This window comes from Salvelinus alpinus, chromosome 4 (genome assembly GCF_045679555.1).
Source record: "Salvelinus alpinus chromosome 4, SLU_Salpinus.1, whole genome shotgun sequence".
Taxonomy (NCBI): domain Eukaryota; kingdom Metazoa; phylum Chordata; class Actinopteri; order Salmoniformes; family Salmonidae; genus Salvelinus; species Salvelinus alpinus.
The window spans coordinates 77,644,172-77,662,540 of NC_092089.1; the positions used below are offsets into that span (position 1 = coordinate 77,644,172).

Consider the following 18,369-nt stretch of genomic DNA (forward strand, 5'->3'; position numbering starts at 1 on the left):
CGGTAGTGCAACTGCGTGATGCCATTGCGTCAGCATGGACCAGCGTTTCCGACTTTTAGAATCCATGTCCCGATTAATTCAGGTTTTTCTGGAGGCAAAGGGGGGTATGACCTTTGTTACTGGATTACAGTAAATGAAGCCATGTTAGGCATATATATACAGAAAACAAAATTATAACAGAAATTGTGTTTTATTGTAGTTTCACTAGATGGCGCACTCAGCCCTTCCATTGCCCCTCTACTGTGTGGCGTTGACTTTCACTGTGTGTATGCTAATTAGTTTAGCTATGTATAATGCTGTATTTGATCCCAACATGTTTTAAAATAATCTACTGTACTCTGACACTAAATAAATGTTTGAAGATTATTGACAAGAGGGTTATTTAATGATGAGATTGTTTTAGATATCATTTGAAAATATAGGCAGTGTAAGCAACGCTGAATCTAATTATTTCTTTGCAAAACCTAATTAGGCATTAAAAAGGTTAACCCCAGCGCCTGAAACCGTTTTTGTTTAATAATCCCATTACTGACGGCTCATCATGTATAAAATGGTGCTGAAAGGACACTAAGTTTCCACTTGTTTAAGTGAATCTCATAGAAATAGTCGAGACAAAACACACCACTTTTGACAAGATCTGAGATGAGAATGCAGGAGGACATCGTCACAGTAAGTTGGCTATAGCGTGTGCATTTTTACCATGTTGTTCCTATAACCCATGTTTGTAGGCTATTTCTGTTATTTAAACCTGAATTACACGAGTCGTCTTTATTTTTAGATATTTTTTTTTTTACAGTTGAGGCTAAGAGAGTGTGTTTTATTGCTCGAATCACGGCATTAGCCTACCTATGGGCTACACGTAGAACTATGAAATTGATGTAGCCTAATCGTTTTCCTTACAAGACTAGATTTTAAAATATATATTCTTCTCGGCGAACTCGCAATATATGGCAACATCAATGTGAGCACTGCTCCTGCGTCAGGTCCTCAAGGACCATATTATCAAACCACTGTCATTATAGGATATAACTGAAGCGTTTTCATGCGTTGCAATTTTGGAGTTATGGAGTATTTAGCACCTTAGAAACCGGCTTTGTATTCTGTGAACAAACGCATCATTCCTGCGTTTAATGTGCAGTTTACTGATTATTTAAACAAGATAGCATATTGCATGACGCGTTAAATGTGTGATCATAATTTAGATGAAGAAAAAAAACTATTTTCGATTCAGTCCAATGCAAATGTGCAGGAGAAGAAATTATACATAATCTCCATAAAAGCGCGAGCGTTTTGACACACCTGTCTGCACCATCAAGTTCCAATATGAAAGCGCACGCGTCTAAAATCTGGACGGAGGAAATGTTAGGCTTAATATTTGTGTGGTACTCCTATCCCAAGAAAACACATTTTAGGATATTGAACATTAAAAGTATCTCCTATTTCTATTTTATGTATTTAGACTACAATAGACTATTTTCAATAACAACTATCCTATATGCAACAATTTGTTCAGCAACCCACTTTTTCTGATGTCGAATCGCTACCATCGATGACCAAAAATAACAGCATTTTCGCAAAAACAAAGCCTTTGCTAGGAAAACCTTTCAACCCGCACTTTCACTTCCCCACCCTTAACCTTTTCCCATTTCAAAACCAATCCATCAATGAGGGACATACGTTTTCTGTTGAAGCTGCATCGAGAAATAGAACAAAACATGCGCGATTGACAGGGTAGGCTATAGTAAAAAAAATATTTTTAAAAAGACTGCTAAAGGGGAAGAAATCAAAGGTTACCTTCAAAAGGAATGCGGTTGTAATCGGAAAAGGAAGGCTGTATTCTTTCCACAGCTGTATCGGACAAAAACAAACAGGGTGTGGAATGGACTGAAACCAACGAAAATTGGGGCAGGCGAAGAAGACGTGTCAAAGGGATTGGTTTGGCGGAAGGAGGAAAAGAGGGACACGGTTGAATCTAGTCCCTTCAGAACTCTCTCACACTAAAACAGTTCAAAGAAACACTGTGTAACCTGGTTATCAACAGTATTTTAAAGACCTTAAATTATTTATTTGTTAATGACGGAACAAACAGCCTATTCAATTCATGTTATTTATTTAGAATAGCAGACTTTCAAAATTGCATGATAGGAAAATACATAACAGATATACAATAATTCAATAAATGCATTATTTTCTGTAGACAATTTCTGATTGCAGCTTGTAAAGAATTGACTGCTCTGGTAGCGGCAGCCAATGTGATGTGTTTGCATGGTCAAGCAGACCAAAGGTCAAAAACACGTAATAATAACATGTAGAAAACATAAGGTGGATGTGGGTGCAAACCGGCTGAACAGGCTATAAATTCTGGGTATTATAATCTCTTGTACTTTACGCATGACTTGATAGCCAAACAATGTCCATTGAATAAATGTCTTATTTATAAAATAAAGCCTTTTTCTTTTGGGGAGGTGTGATTGTTTCTTAGCTGAGTGGGCATAATAGAATTGATCGGATCAGGACTGTCACCACAAATTGTCTGGGCGTATTGCACAGGGTTGCTTGACATAGCCTATTATGTCGGTAGTCACGTCCCCCTATTTTATAGGCTTTCTTTTAGTTGAATACGATAGTATAAATTAAATGGTTGGAGGCAGATTATCCAACTTAATGCTTATTTGATTTATTCGCTTTACAGTGACCAAGGCCTACTGCTGGGCCACTTGTGTTCGTGATGGGAGCCGGTATCGTAATCCCCATAGTTCACGAAAATACGTTTTGATGGTTTTCACTGAAATTAACAGTAGAGTGGCCTAGAGTGTGACGTTCTTTTAAAACGCTCATCCTTCATTTGGATCGGATTACCCGCCAATCAAATGGTATGGCCTAGAAAACGGGGCCCTATCGGTAAACCTATTTTGGTGGTGACATTTGAGGCTACCAGAAATGGCGTAATAACATCGAATTAATACATTAATAATTTATAATATTTAAACAACTGCCTAGGCCTGCATAGTATTTTCTCCCTAAAATGGAATCGGTCTAACTACCCAGTGGAGAGCACAATGTCAAGATCAAAGCGCTATCGTTATTGCTTTATCAAACACAATCAGAAAATGAATTAATCAAGCGCAACGCGATAGAGCAAGCACATCGTTGGTGTATAATGGATGACTTTAAAATTTGACGTTATTATTTCCCGTCATTTCAGGAAAAAAAAATCGAACATTTATTGCATATATATTAAAAATTATATAATCGTCGCTCGAGACTGATATCTATTTTATTGAGGCACACTAAAAGGTGAGGTCTCAGCGGATCAATTTCTCTGTCTTGTTACTACTCCCGCAAGAGAATGTTTGGAAAATGATTTGGAACCGCAAAATTGATTCAGAAAATAATTCATAACTTGTGGCTATAAGTATAGTATTTTTTTGGCACCCTCCCTCCATATCTCCCCCCTGCTTTCTCCATCATGTTTTCTTTGCTTTTACGCACTTCAATATAGCTATTTTTGTGAATTGAAAATGAACTTAGAAGTCGTGAATTCTGTGGGTTAGGCAACATTTCTAATTCGTAGCAAAGATCTACTTAATACACTGGGTTTGGTTTCACAAACATAACCATTAAGCAGTGACAATGCTTTTATTGTGCACTTGATCCCAAAATAGAGCCATGTCTTAGCTGCAGGATCCAGACTCAACATGCAAAGAGGCCTCGTCTTTGTCTCTCTTTGACGAGATTAATGGCCCGTGTCACGCAGATGATTAGTTTGCACTATTAAATTGTCAAAAAGGAAGGATTTCTCTAATAATGCCTTTTCGTCTAAGAATTATGGAATTCAGGGCTGTTGGCGACTGCATGGGTTAGGAAGGTTGAGAGTGGCCAACCACTGAGAAACGCGCAAGGTCAGACGAAGTTCTCAGCAGTAACCGTCACTGTGTTAAGTGTGTGGCATCGTGGCTGGAGAGAGGAGGCCGAAGTGGCGCCACTTGTTATAGCCTGCGACTCGATTGGGACATCGTTTTGTCTGCAACATGTAAACGTAATCAGATTTTTATCATTCACCCCATAATGTTTACAGTTGTTATGGACCGTTTTTCCCAAATATGCTCCTTGGGAGGCATAGTTTAATAGATTACTTATCCTCTAGTCAGAAAAAAAGTATATCTCTACCTAAATAAATTAAGTGACCATTGTATTTCTCATAATGTATTGACTAAGTTGATTATGCATTTCAGTGCACCGCACTATTCTTCATAAAGACCTGACAAATCATTGCTCATTAACTCAAACAGACGAAACAATTAAATTGTGTGAGTAAGTTTTGCATATATCTTATTGAATTGCATGCCATCAGCCAGTGCACTTTTGGGCATGAACAACTAAAATGCGCTTCAAAAATGGCCACACTCAGATCAGTTGGTTGTCTCCAATTGGCCTCGAGGTAAAAATGTAAAGCTGTCTTTCTCGACAACACAACCGCCCTGGCCACTATATATTTCACCCAAATTCTATTTGTTGTCACTAATTCTCTTTAGTGACAACTTTTTGTGTTAAATGTTAACAACTTGGCCTAATCCATTTTTATCGCCAACAACAAATCTATGTTGACTCAAACACTCGCCCCCTTTGTGCCCATTGTGCGCCTGCCCTCATTTGAAGATTTATGTATTTTTTTTATATTAAATTCCTTTTGTCATCAAGACTGCTCTTTTGTTGACTTTTCGTGACCCGCCGACCCGTTCCCTAAACTTTCCCAAATTTAACATGGGATATTTTCTCCCTCGCACTCTATTTTGGCGTCATTTGAACTTATTTGTCTCAACCGTTAAATGATGTGTGTGCCCCCATTTTTGGAATGTGCTGTTTGCACTGTTCATGAACTTCAATGTGCCACACCAGGCGACGCTGCCCTGTCCCCATCCTGTACTTTGAACTCTGTATCTTCCTCAAAATTAATGCCCTGTCGGCTACAAGCCTCCCTCTGACTGCCCAGCTTGCTAATTAGTTAAACAAACGCTCGTACTAATGATTCTCCAGGCCTGGCGAGCTTTTGCGGTTTTGTTCGAACTCAGCTGCCGCTGCCGAGGACTTTGCACGTCCTGTTGGAAACTTGGCCCCTCTGACCCCACCTATCACGGCGCTGTTGAAACGGCTGGACCGCCCTGTCCGAAGTCCATCCCCCCACGGGCCAAAGGGCACCTTCAGAGGCTCGGAATGCCACCACCAGCTGCTTGCGGTGACAACGGCCACAAAGGCGCGCGGTGAGCAATCGTTCTATGGGATGTCAGTATGGTGACAGTGCTGGCCTGAAATTCATTTAATTGTCTCTAATGGAACCAAACAAACACAGTTTCATTTTTGAATTTGAGCCTCAAAAAACGCCGCCTTTTTCTTGCTATTCCAGCATTTCCCACTAGTGCGGCAAACATGGCCCATTACGCATTGTAATTTGTGGCCTTTCCAGTTGTTTCTGCAATGTTTGGCCATTTGACCGGACTGTGTCTGTGTGCTCCAAGGAGGTCCCGACAGAAATTGATACTAATTGCAGGGACTGTACACTGCTGGCTGGTGGAGCGCCTCAGGCAACCAGAGAACCTGCTTGTCACCGGCTAATTGACAAGAGCTTGTCTGTCTTTAGGAGCAGCTGGTCCTAAGCACTGGCACAAAAACGCAATCTTGACACGGCCTCCTTTCGCCTGAAGGAGTTTTGAGGGAAAACGCAGTTAAAGTGAGATTTATTGAAACTCCCTTTGGGTGTCGCGGCATTAAGTAAGATATTTCCGCGGTGGATAAGGATGCCACGCGCTCCTGGTATTAATAATAGAACACGGAAATTAGGCAGGTGTCATTTCTAGTGACATTATGTATCCCACTAAACAAGACAGGCAGAACGGAAAGCAAGCAAGCAAGTAGGCCTAAATCAAAAACGAATTTCTGTGGTACTTTATTTTGTTAATTTTGTATTATATGCCAAGGAAATAAATCCATGTGTCACAAATCTGCAGCACATGATAGTAAAATAATAATGGTTTTAGGGCTCATGCAACCTAACATTTTTATTTTTGGATCAATTGGAGACATAAGGGCATTGATTCATGCAAACAAACGACTTCCATATTCAGTCAAATCATCTATTCTTTATACCCTATTCCTATATATATGCAAGCCTATATGTTTGAATGAGTCAAGAGAAAACCAAAGCTAGCATTGTTTTCGAGTGAAGTGGAAAAGGGTTTCTGTAACTTTCCCACTGCCTGTAAAGAAATGCTGCTTTTCTTTTCCTTTTGAACAGAAATCGCGATTTTTTTTCTCGTGTATTCTCCCAACGGTCCCCTTTATTTCTGAGGAACAATGACAACAGTGGAGCACCCCTTCGACGCGTCACAGTTGGGGATCTCTCGGATTGTTTTAGATATCTTTAGATTTCATCAATCAAAATGACTGCAGTTTTCCATAAAAATGCAGAATTTGGGCCTGGGCTTGAGAGAACTAGGTAGAAAATACGAAGCTGTCCCTCTTGATGATAAATGTCCATCCTTTGGTTGAACAAATAGAGAAGTCTTTATGCCTACTAAGAAAAATCTAAATATTGGGGACATTCGTTTTGTTGAACTTTAAGTTTATAAGCCTACTGAAGCAAATAGACAATTTAGTTTTATGTTATGTATGTGTATTTTAATCTAAAATGCATCTATTCTTAGTTATATGTGGTCAAATAGTGAATGAAATCAATCTGAATATGTTTAAAATCGAATTGGCTATTGATTCCTTTACAATTCTCTATATTTCACAAGTCTAACAGTGAACATGTTCAAGGATAACCACCATCAACCTGAGTGGAAAGTGAGTGGCATATTATTGCCAGTATAGCTGTATTGCCCAAATGGTGGGTATATGTAAAATAAGGCTACAGGTAGGCCTACATACTGTAGATGATGACAACTATATGTTACACCTTATAACAATGCACAGATAGGCTATGCCTATATGCTTGCTCTTGCAATAATGATTTAGTCTCTGTTGTAGACTGTCACAAGCGTATCACTAGACTGGAGAGTCGTGTCATGGGGGTTTATGAATGGATCTACATGCAGAACACAAACACCATAGCCTACATCATGGCGATGTATTTCTGGCATGGTAATAGTAGTGCTGCACAATACAGTGCTACAGCTCCTCTCTCAACTATGGAACTATTCCAATGCTTATCATACTCTTACAATGATCTCTTGACGTCATTGATATCTCTTTGGATTGACTTTCTAATGCTGCATCAATTTTGATATTTTTGTTTTTTGATCTATGCAGGAAATTGTGAATGATTGCCACTGCTAACTACAGGGAAAGGGTTGCAAAATTCCGGTAACTTTCCCCAAATTCCAGGAATATTCCAACTGGACCAAGCTGCATGTTCTTTTCATGCTCTTTATCAATGGAATCGGACTACTCACATGCCATAGCAGTCTTTCCTATGACTTGTTGGGTATAACAACAAACACATTTTTATGGAGCCCCCCACAAAGTGAAATCAGACATTGAGTTTTAGCTAAGTCTAATAACAGAAAATATCAGAAAGAATAGAATAACCTTTTTCAGAGGTAACTTTGGTTGTGGTGAGATAATAAACACAGAACAGTAAATTCACACTTGACACAAATGCACTATAAACACATGAGAGCAGGGGCAGACTGGGACCAGAAATCAGCCCTAGCATTTCTAACATTATGGCCCATTCTTTTCCTTGAGGCACCCACACCAGACCATTTTTGTCCTTGCTAGACAGGCCCACTGGGATAAAAATGGATCGGCTCATCTGGCATTTCGAGCAGATGCCAGATGGCCAGTCCGCCCCTGCATAAGAGGGTTCTGAATAAAGTGTCCACACACAAAAAAGCTACATGATCCTAATGGGAGGCTAGGGATGGTTAATCAAGTGGGTCAAATCCTATTTATTTCCTTTTTAGAAAACATTCTCCCTCAACAATCAATTCCCACATCTTCAGTATTAAAGTTTTAAAGATCACTCACTAACTTGACAAGATGGCACCGACAGAGATGGCCGCCTTCTTAGGAAACTATGCAGTATTTTGTTTTTTTATGTATTATTTCTGACATTGTTGGCCCAGAAGTGTTATTACATACAGCCGGGAAGAACTATTGGATATAAGAGCGATGTCAACTTACCAACATTACGACCAGGAATACAACTTTCCCTAAGCAGATCCTTTGTTCAGACCTCCACCCTGGACATTGGATCTAATCCCGCTCACTCAGGATATGTTGTCAGAGTCGGTACAGCCACCGGGTTTCTTCATACGTCTTGCCGACAGAAACAAACATATCTCTGGTAAGAAGAAGGGCGGGGGTGTATGCCTCATGATTAACGACTCATGGTGTAACAGTAACAACATACAGGAACTCAAGTTCTTTTGTTCACCTGACCTAGAATTCCTTACAATAAAATGCCGACCGCATTATCTCTCAAGAGAATTCTCTTCGATTATAGTCACAGCAATGCATATCCCCCTACCCCCAAGCAGATACCTCGACGGCCCTGAAAGAACTTCATTGGACTCTATGTAAACTGGAAACCATATATCCCGAGGCTGCATTTATTGTAGCTGGGGATTTTAACAAAGCTAATTTGAGAACAAGTCTACCTAAATTCTACCAGCACATTGACTGTAGTACCCGCTCGAGCAAAACACTGGACCACTGCTACTCTAACTTCCGCGATGCATACAAGGCCCTCCCCCGCCCTCCCTTCGGCAAATCCGACCATGACTCCATCTTGCTCGTACTGTTCTATAGGCAGAAACTCAAACAGGATGGACCCGTGACTAGAACCAATCAACGCTGGTCTGACCTATCGGAATCCATGCTTCAAGATTGTTTTGATCACTTGGACTGGAAAATGTTCCGGGAAGCCACAGACAATAACATCGATCTATACGCTGACTTGGTGAGTGAGTTTATTAGAAAGTGCATTGGAGATGTTGTACCATCTGTGACTATTAAAACCTACCCCAACCAGAAACCGTGGATAGACGGCGGTATTTGAACAAAACTGAAAGCGCGAACCACCGCATTCAACCATGGAAAGAGGTCGGGGAATGTGGCCAAATATAAACAGTGTAGTTATTCCCTCCACAAGGCAATGAAACAAGCAAAATGTTGGTCTAGGAACAAAATGGAGTTGCAATTCAACGGCCCAGACACGAGACGTATGTGGCAGGGTCCACAGGAAATTACGGACTACAAAAAGAAAACCAGCCACGTCATGCTTCCAGACAAGCTAAACACCTTCTTCGCCCACTTTGAGGACAAAACAGCACTACCAACACAGCCCGCTACCAAGGACTGTGGGCCCCCCTATCCTTCTCCATTGGCTGATGTGAGTAAGACATTTAAACGTGTTAACCCTCGCAAGGCTGCTGGCCCAGACGACATCCAGAGCCGCGTCCTCAGAGTATACGCAGACCAGCTGGCTGGTGTGTTTACGGACATATTCAATCGCTCCCTACCCCAGTCTGCTATCCCCGCATGCTTCAAGATGGCCAACATTGTTCCTGTACCAAAGAAGGCAAAGACAACTGAACGAAATGACTATCGCCCCATAGTACTCACTTCTGTCATCATGAAGTGCTTTGAGAGACTAGTAAAGGATCATATCACCTCCACCCTAGACCGACTTAATTTTGCATACCACCCCAACAGGTCCACAGACGATGCAATCTCCATCACACTGCACACTAACCTATCTCATCTGGACAAGAGGAATACCTATGTAAGAATGTTGTTCATTGACTAGAGCTCAGCATTCAACACCATAGTACCCTCCAAGCTCATCATTAATCTTAAGGCCCTGGGTCTCAACCCTGCCCTGTGCAATTGGGTCCTGGACTTTCTGACGGGCCGCCCCCAAGTTGTGAAGGTAGAAACATCTCCACTTCGCTGATCCCCAACCCTGGGGCCCCACAAGGGTGCGTGCTCAGCCCCCTCCTGTACTCCCTGTTCACCGAAGACTGCGTGGCCATGCACACCTCCAACTCAATCATCAAGTTTGCAGACTACACAACAGTAGTGGGCCTGATTACCAACAACAACGAGACAGCCTACAGGGAGGAAGTGAGGGCACCTGGAGTGTGGTGTCAGGAAAACAACCTCTCACTCAACGTCAACAAAACAAAGGAGATGATCATGGACTTCAGGAAACAGCAGAGCGAGCACCCACCCCCCAATCCACATCGACGGGACAGTAGTGGAGAAGCTGGAAAGTTTTAAGTTCCTCTGCATACACATCACGGACAAACTGAAGTGGTCCACCCACACAGACAGCATGGTGAAGAAGGCGCAAAAGCGCCTCTTCAACCTCAGGAGGCTGAAGAAATTTGGCTTGTCACCTAAAACCCTCATAAACCTTTACAGATGAACAATCAAGAGCATCCTGTCGGGCTGTATCACCGCCTGGTACAGCAACTGCACCACCCCTAACCGCAAGGCCTTCCAGAGGGTAGTGCGGTCTGCACAACACATCACCGGGGGCAAACTACCTGCCCTCCAGGACACCTACAGCACCTGATGTCACAGGAAGGCCAAAAAGATCATCAAGGACAACAACCACCCGAGCCACTGCCTGTTCACCCCACTATCATCCAGAAGGCGAGGTCAGTACAGGTGCATCAAAGCTGGGACCGAGAGACTGAAAAACAGCTTCTATCGCAAGGCCATCAGACTGTTAAACAGCCATCACTAACATAGAGAGGCTGCTGCCAACATACAGACACAAATCACTGGCCACTTTAACAAATGTATTTAATAAAGGTATCACTCGTCACTTTAAATAATGCCACTTTAATAATGTTTACATATCCTACATTACTCATCTCATAAGCTTATACTGTATTTAATACCATCTATTGCATCTTGCCTATGCAACCCCACAACGGCCATCGCTCATCCATATATTTATATGTACATATTCTTATTCCATCCCTTTACATTTGTGTGTATAAGGTAGCTGTTGTGAAATTGTTAGATTACATGGTAGATATTATTTCACTTATAATTAAATGTATCACAAATCCAGTTGGTCAGAAGTTATCACACATTAAGTTGACTGCCTTTAAACAGCTTGGAAAAATCCAGAAAATGATGTCTTGGCTTTAGAAGCTTCTGATAGGCTAATTGACATCATTTGAGTCAATTGGAGGTGTACCTGTGGATGTATTTCAAGGCCTACCTTCAAACTCAGTGCCTCTTTGCTTGACATCATGGGAAAATCAAAAGAAATCACCCAAGTCCTCAGAAAGAAAATTGTAGACCTCCACAAGTCTGGTTCATCCTTGGGAGCAATTTCCAAATTCCTGAAGGTACCACGTTCATCTGTCCAAACAATAGTGCGCAAATACAAACACCATGGGACCACGTAGCTGTCATACCTCTCAGGAAGGAGACGCATTCTGTCTCCTAGAGATGAACGTACTTTGGTGCGAAAAGTGCAAATCAATCCCAGAACAACAGCAAAGGACCATGTGAAGATGCTGGAGGAAACAGGTACAAAAGTATCGATATCCACAGTAAAACGAGTCCTATATCAACATAACCTAAAAGGCCGCTCAGCAAGGAAGAAGCCACTGCTCCAAAACCGCCATTAAAAAGCCAGACTACGGTTTGCAACTGCACATGGGGAGAAAGATCGTACTTTTGGAGAAATGTCCTCTGGTCTGATGAAACAAAAATAGAACTGTTTGGCCATAATGACCATCGTTATGTTTGGAGGAAAAAGGGGGAGGCTTGCAAGCTGAAGAACACCATCCCAAACGTGAAGCACGGGGGTGGCAGCATCATGTTGTGGGGTTGCTTTGCTGCAGGAGGGACTGGTGGACTTCACAAAATAGATGGCATCATGAGGTAGGAAAAGTATGTGGATATATTGAAGCAACATCTCAAGACATCAGTCAGGAAGTTAAAGCTTGATCGCATTGGGTCTTCCAAATGGACAATGACCCCAAGCATACTTCCAAAGTTGTGGCAAAATGGCTTCAGGACAACAAAGTCAAGGTATTGGAGTGGCCATCACAAAACCCTGACCTCAATCCCATAGAAAATGTGTGGGTAGAACTGAAAAAGCGTGTGCGAGCAAGGAGGCTTACCAACCTGACTCAGTTACACCAGCTCTGTCAGGAGGAATGGGCCAAAATTCACCCAACTTATTGTGGGAAGCTTGTGGAAGGCTACCCAAAACGTTTGACCCAAGTTAAACAATTTAATGCCAGTGCTACCAAATACTAATTGAGTGTATATACACTTCTGACCCACTGGGAATGTGATGAAAGAAATAAAAGCTGAAATAAATCATTCTCTCTACTATTATTCTGACATTTCACATTCTTAAAATAAAGTGGTGATCCTAACTGACCTAAGACAGGGAATTTTTACTTGGATTAAATGTCAGGAATTGTGAAAAACTGAGTTTAAATGTATTTGGCTAAGGTGTATGTAAACTGTAGAAGCACAAGCATTTCGCTACACTCGCATTAACATCTGCTAACCATGTGTATTTGACAAATAACATTTGATTTGACATTCCCATCACTACTGTGCTGCTAAAGGAAACAGAAACATCTCTTTTTGCAATTACGAATTAATCTCAGACACGTCTTTCAAAGGTATCCCCAAATTATTTCCTTTATAGTTGTCGCTAAGTATATCATATTGATATGTTAGCTCCACCTCGGGTCACAAGGTCAACGCTTTCCCATAAGTGGATACGACATAGTATCGTTCTGGCAAAACAAATTGCCCAAAAACATTGGAGTCTTGACTCAAGCGTGTCGAGGGGCTTGAAGAATTGTTTAATTTCAGAGCTTGGCTGAGGCAGGGCGTCCTCTGTATTTCCTGCGGTGAGGTCTTCGCTGGCTGCTAATAGAGATCTAATTGATGGCTGAAGTCCCGTTTCCGTGCTCCCCTCCTTTTATTGCGCCCTGGCGTCTGCTGTAAAATATAACTATAATCGAATTGTGCTATTCCACCAGGGAGGAGAGAGTGAGAGTTTACGGCTGAAGGGAAGGGGAAAAAAATCGTTATTAAAAAAGTTAAGTGCAGAGTACAATTCGACATAGTGTTGAGGCTTGATGAAAAAGGGGGAACATGATACCACTGACAGACCTTAGCCTATATGAGACATATTCTCCATAAATAAACTTTCTTGATGTAGCTTTGCACAATATCCTATAACTCTTAGACGATTGACAGATAGAGGCCATATACTGTATGCTATCTATTAAAACCCCCAAAATCATTATTTTCTAACAGAAGTAATCATTATTCATATAACTACTATCACTATTATCAGGAATACATATATAGGGGCCTACAGTATATGACAGATATATTCACAACATCATGATTAAACTAAATGCAATAGCTCAACCCTTGTTAATCACAGCATTGTCATGCACTCTATGGTACGTCTGTCAAACCATCAAACCCATCAGAAACGAGTGGCAGCCTGAGAATCACACCAACAGACTGATGCCCCCCCCCCCACCCCCCTCAATTTCAATTTCAATTTAAGGGCTTTATTGGCATGGGAAACATATGTTTACATTGCCAAAGCAAGTGGAATAGATAATAAACAAAAGTGAAATTAACAATAAAAAATGAACAGTAAACATTACACTTCCAAAAGTTCCAAAAGAATAAAGACATTTCAAATGTCATATTATGTATATATACAGTGTTGTAATGATGTGCAAATAGTTAGTCTCTCTCTGTCTCTCTATCTCGCTCTCTCTCTCTCCCCTATAGAGTTTCCTGGAAGGGTGCTGCAGTGCATTGGAGGCCTGTCTCCGCTCTGGTAGCAGCCCTGGAGCCCAGATGATTGATGAAGGCGAGGGCAAGGCCGAGCGCTGGCAGCATAAAGCCCCATAGACGCATCAATAAAGCCTGGCTAGTGGAGGGCCTGGGCCTGCTCAATAGCCACCGCCTACGAGGATTCAGGCAAGCAAGCGGAGAGGGGAAGGTGCTCTGTTGTTCCCTAATCCGTTTAGCCATTGAGCCACCAGCCGTCTGAGGCTGGATAAGTGCAGCGACGGATGTGTGCGGGGGTGAAAATAGCAGGGAGTGGAGGGCTGGAGAGGACCCGCGGGGGGAGATATAGTGGGACGCATACAGTTCACACACAACTGATTGAAGGATAGAGGGAGAGGGAGATGGAGAAAGAGGCTGATGATTACCCAGCTTCCTCCAGGGTAGAAGGGAAGGGAAGAGCCAGCCATCATGGGTTGGTGGGTGAGGGAATAATGGTTGGTTAGTGTGCATTTATTTCATTGATTGCATACCGGACAGTACAGGTGTTTGTAATTGCTTGAGTACGTAACACATATTATTTATCTTAACATGTTATGACTAAATTCAGTTCTAATCTAACCAAAAAGGCATATACTCCTCAGGCAATATAATGGAGAAAAGAGGCAAAACAAGAGAACATCTTGGACAATAGTTCAAGAGTTATTTCCCTTCATGCACATCTATAAGCAAGAATTCCAAACAGGCACCAGCTAATCAAAAGGCCTTTTTAAAAGTATTACACTTGCACCAAGCAACAGGAGTCCAATTGGTCAGCCATTGACCCCTGCTCCACAGACCCCTACCCCACTGAAGCTTGGGGAATCCCTGTCATCCTAAAAATGCATTTGTCCAGTGTGTCCACCACAGTGGCCAGCCAGACCTCATGCAGGCCATAGTAACTCCAGCGTACCACATTCCTCAATGGCACAATTAGGCTGCAATCATCTCCTACCAAGCCAGCTTTTCACTGACCCCAGGCCCAGTGCAGCTACACGGTACCCTGCAGCACGGCCTGGTTGGAGATTGAGGGAAGAGAAGGAGGGAGGGAGGAGGGAGAGTGATGGGGCTGTGCCCTGTGGCCCCAGTCTGCCCTATGACACTCACTCCCAGCAGGCCTCAGATGTTAGTAGAATGGACATTCCCAATCAAAGCAATGTCCCATGATAGCGGGACTATCTGGACATTCTATTTCTATGTCTCAGCTGAGCTCTCCACTGATCCCTCTACCTCAGCCACTCTCCGACTCATGCAATTTCATAAAAAGGGTCAATTCAACCCAAAATCCAAGTTTATAAGATGATGATGTTTCCAGTCATTTGGGGTTGATGTCTACAGATTTATCCTAATTCATGTTTGATGTAGAAGGATATCTCTGGTATGTTTTAAATGTTTTAATTTGTTTATATTTTAGAGAGGATGACAGTTTTGAAGATATGTTTTCTCAAAAAATGTTCTAAAAACGAATTTGTTGTGTCTGTAATAACTACAAGTATATGTAGCCTAATAAAAATAATTTTCATATAAACTGTGTAGTTATTTTGTCATCATCAGCACCCTAGCTAACAAAAAATGGCACACCAAACCATGTTAAAGCAGTCATTCAAGATTCATGTTAACATTTCAACAGGTTGATGAAACCATAAAAGTCAAGGTTGTCTCTGTTCATTTGTGATTAGTAAAGAAGGAGTGGATTCACGGGGTCCCTGTAACTCAATTCCACCTCGGGTTGTAATTGTTTAATTGGAGTGATTATTTAGCAATGGGAAACAATTCCACCTGTTCTATCAGAAGGGTGAATCTGTCAGCCTCTTGTTCAAATTGCCAATCAATTGATAAGATTATGGATTTAAATTTGGATTTGGTTCTCGATGATCAAATTAAATTATCAATAATCATATTTATCCCGGATGAGTAAGAGTATAATGATAGAGTAGGTATTTATCATGGTTGAATAGGAGTATTATGGCAGTAAAATCAGTAAATTGAGTGTGGTGGTAAGCTGAATATATATATATACTCCTGTGTCTTAGTATTAAAACATCAAATCCAATTATATTTGTCACATGCGCCAAATACAACAGTTGTAGACCATACAGTGAAATGCTGACTTACAAGCCCTTAACCAACAATGCAGTATAAAGAAAAATAAGTCTTAAGTAAAAAATAGATAAGTTAAAAATAACAAATAGTTAAAGAGCAGCAGTAAAATAACAGCAGCGAGGCTATCTACAGGGGGTACCGGTACAGAGTCAATGGGCGGGGGCACAGCTTAGTCAAGGTAATTGAGGTAATATGTACATGTAGGTAGAGTTAAAGTGACTATGCATAGATAATAACCAGAGAGTAGCAGCAGCGTAAAAGAGGGGGTGGGGGACGACGACAATGCAAATAGTCTGGGTAGCATTTTAATTAGCTGTTCAGGAGTCTTATGACCTGGGGGAAGAAGCTGTTAAGAAGCCTTTTGTACCTAGACTTGGCGCTCCGGTACCACTTGCCGTGCGGTAACAGAGAGCACAGTCTATGACTAGGGTGGCTGGAGTCTTTGACAATTTTTAGTGCCTTCCTCTGACACCGTCTGGTATAAAGGTCCTGGATGGCAGGAATCTTGGCCCCAGTGATGTACTGGCCTGTACGCATTACCCTCTGTAGTGCCTTGCAGTCGGAGGCCAAGCAGTTGCCATACCAGGCAGTGATGCAACCCGTCAGGATGCTCTCGATGGTGCAGCTGTAGAACTTTTTGAGGATCTGAGGACCCATGCCAAATCTTTTCAGTCTCCTGAAGGGGAATAGGCTTTGTTGTGCCCTCTTAACAACTGTCTTGGTGTGTTTGGACCATTCTAGTTTGTTGGTGATGTGGACACCAAGGAACTAGAATCTCTCAACCTGCTCCACTACAACCCCGTCGATGAGAATGGTAGTCCACAATCATCTCCTTTGTCTTGATCCCGTTGAGGGAGAGGTTGTTATCCTGGCACCACACTGCCAGGTCGCTGACCTCCTCCCTATAGGCTGTCTCATCGTTGTTGGTGTTCAGGCCTAACACTGTTGTGTTGTCGGCAAACTTAATGATGGTGTTGGAGTCGTGCCTGGCCATGCAGTCATGGGTGAACAGGGAGTACAGGAGGGGACTCAGCATGCACCCCTGAGGGGCCCCAGTGTTGAGGATCAGTGTGGCAGGTGTGTTGTTACCTACCCTTACCACATGGGGTCAGCCCTTCAGGAAGTATAGGATCCAGTTGCAGAAGGAGGTGTTTAGTCCCATGGTCTTTAGCTTAGTGATGATCTTTGAGGGCACTATGGTGTTGAACGCTGAGCTGTAGTCAATGAATAGCATTCTCACGTATGTGTTCCTTTTGTCCAGTTGGGAGAGGGCAGTGTGGAGTGCAATAGAGACTGCATCATCTGTGGATCGGTTGGGGTGGTATGCAAATTGGAGTGGGTCTAGGGTTTCTGGGATAAGGGTGTTGATGTGATCCATGACCAGCCTTTCAAAGCACTTCATGGCTACATGCCTGAGTGCTACGGGTCGGTAGTCATTTAGGCAGGTTACCTTAGTGTTTTTGGGCACAGTAACTATGGTGGTCTGTTTGAAGCATGTTGGTATTACAGACTCAGTCAGGGACATGTTGAAAATTTCAGTGAAGACACTTGCCAGTTGGTCAGTGCATGCTCGGAGTACACCTCCTGGTAATCCGTCTGGTCCTGCGGCCTTGTGAATGTTGACCTGTTTAAAGGTCTTACTCACAATCGGCTACGGAGAGCGTGATCACACAGTCATCCGGAACAGCTGATGCTCACATGCAAGCTTCAGTGTTATTTGCCTCAGAGAGCATATAAGTAATTTAGCTTGTCTGGTAGGCTCGTGTCACTGGGCAGCTCGCTGCTTTTCATCCCTTTTGTAGTTTGTAATAGTTTGAAGGCCCTGCCACATCCGACGAGTGTTGGAGCAGGTGTAGTACGATTCAATCTTAGTCCTGTATTGACGCTTTGCCTGGTTGAAGGGTCGTGGGAGGACATAGCGGGATTTCTTATAAGCTTCCAGGTTAGAGTCCCACTCCTTGAAAGCGGCAGCTCTAGCCTTTAGCTCAGTACGGATGTTGCCTGTAATCCATGGCTTCTGGTTGGGGTATGTACGTACGGTCACTGTGGGAACGACCTCATCGATGCACTTATTGATGAAGCCAGTGACTGATGTGGTGTACCATCGAAAGAATCCCGGAACATATTCCAGTCTGTGCTAGCAAAACAGTCCTGTTGCTTAGCATCTGCATCATCTGACCACTTCTTTATTGACCGAGTCACTGGTTTTTGCTTGTAAGCAGGAATCAGGAAGATAGAATTATGGTCATATTTGCCAAATGGAGGGCGAGGGAAAGCTTTGGATGCATCTCTGTTTGTGGAGTATTGGTGGTCTAGAGTTTTTTTCCTCTGGTTGCACATTTAACATGCTGATAGAAATGAGGTAAAACGGATTTAAGTTTCCCTGCATTAAAGTCCCCAGCCATTAGGAGCGCC

General features: G+C 42.4%; 1 long non-coding RNA gene across 1 annotated transcript; it reads left to right on the forward strand.

Moving 5' to 3' along the window:
- Positions 1 to 587: 587 nt before the first annotated feature.
- Positions 588 to 15,379, forward strand: LOC139574478 (uncharacterized). The gene is made up of 2 exons (XR_011674781.1): positions 588 to 669; positions 13,813 to 15,379. It is a non-coding gene; the product is annotated as an uncharacterized lncRNA (long non-coding RNA).
- Positions 15,380 to 18,369: the final 2,990 nt, after the last annotated feature.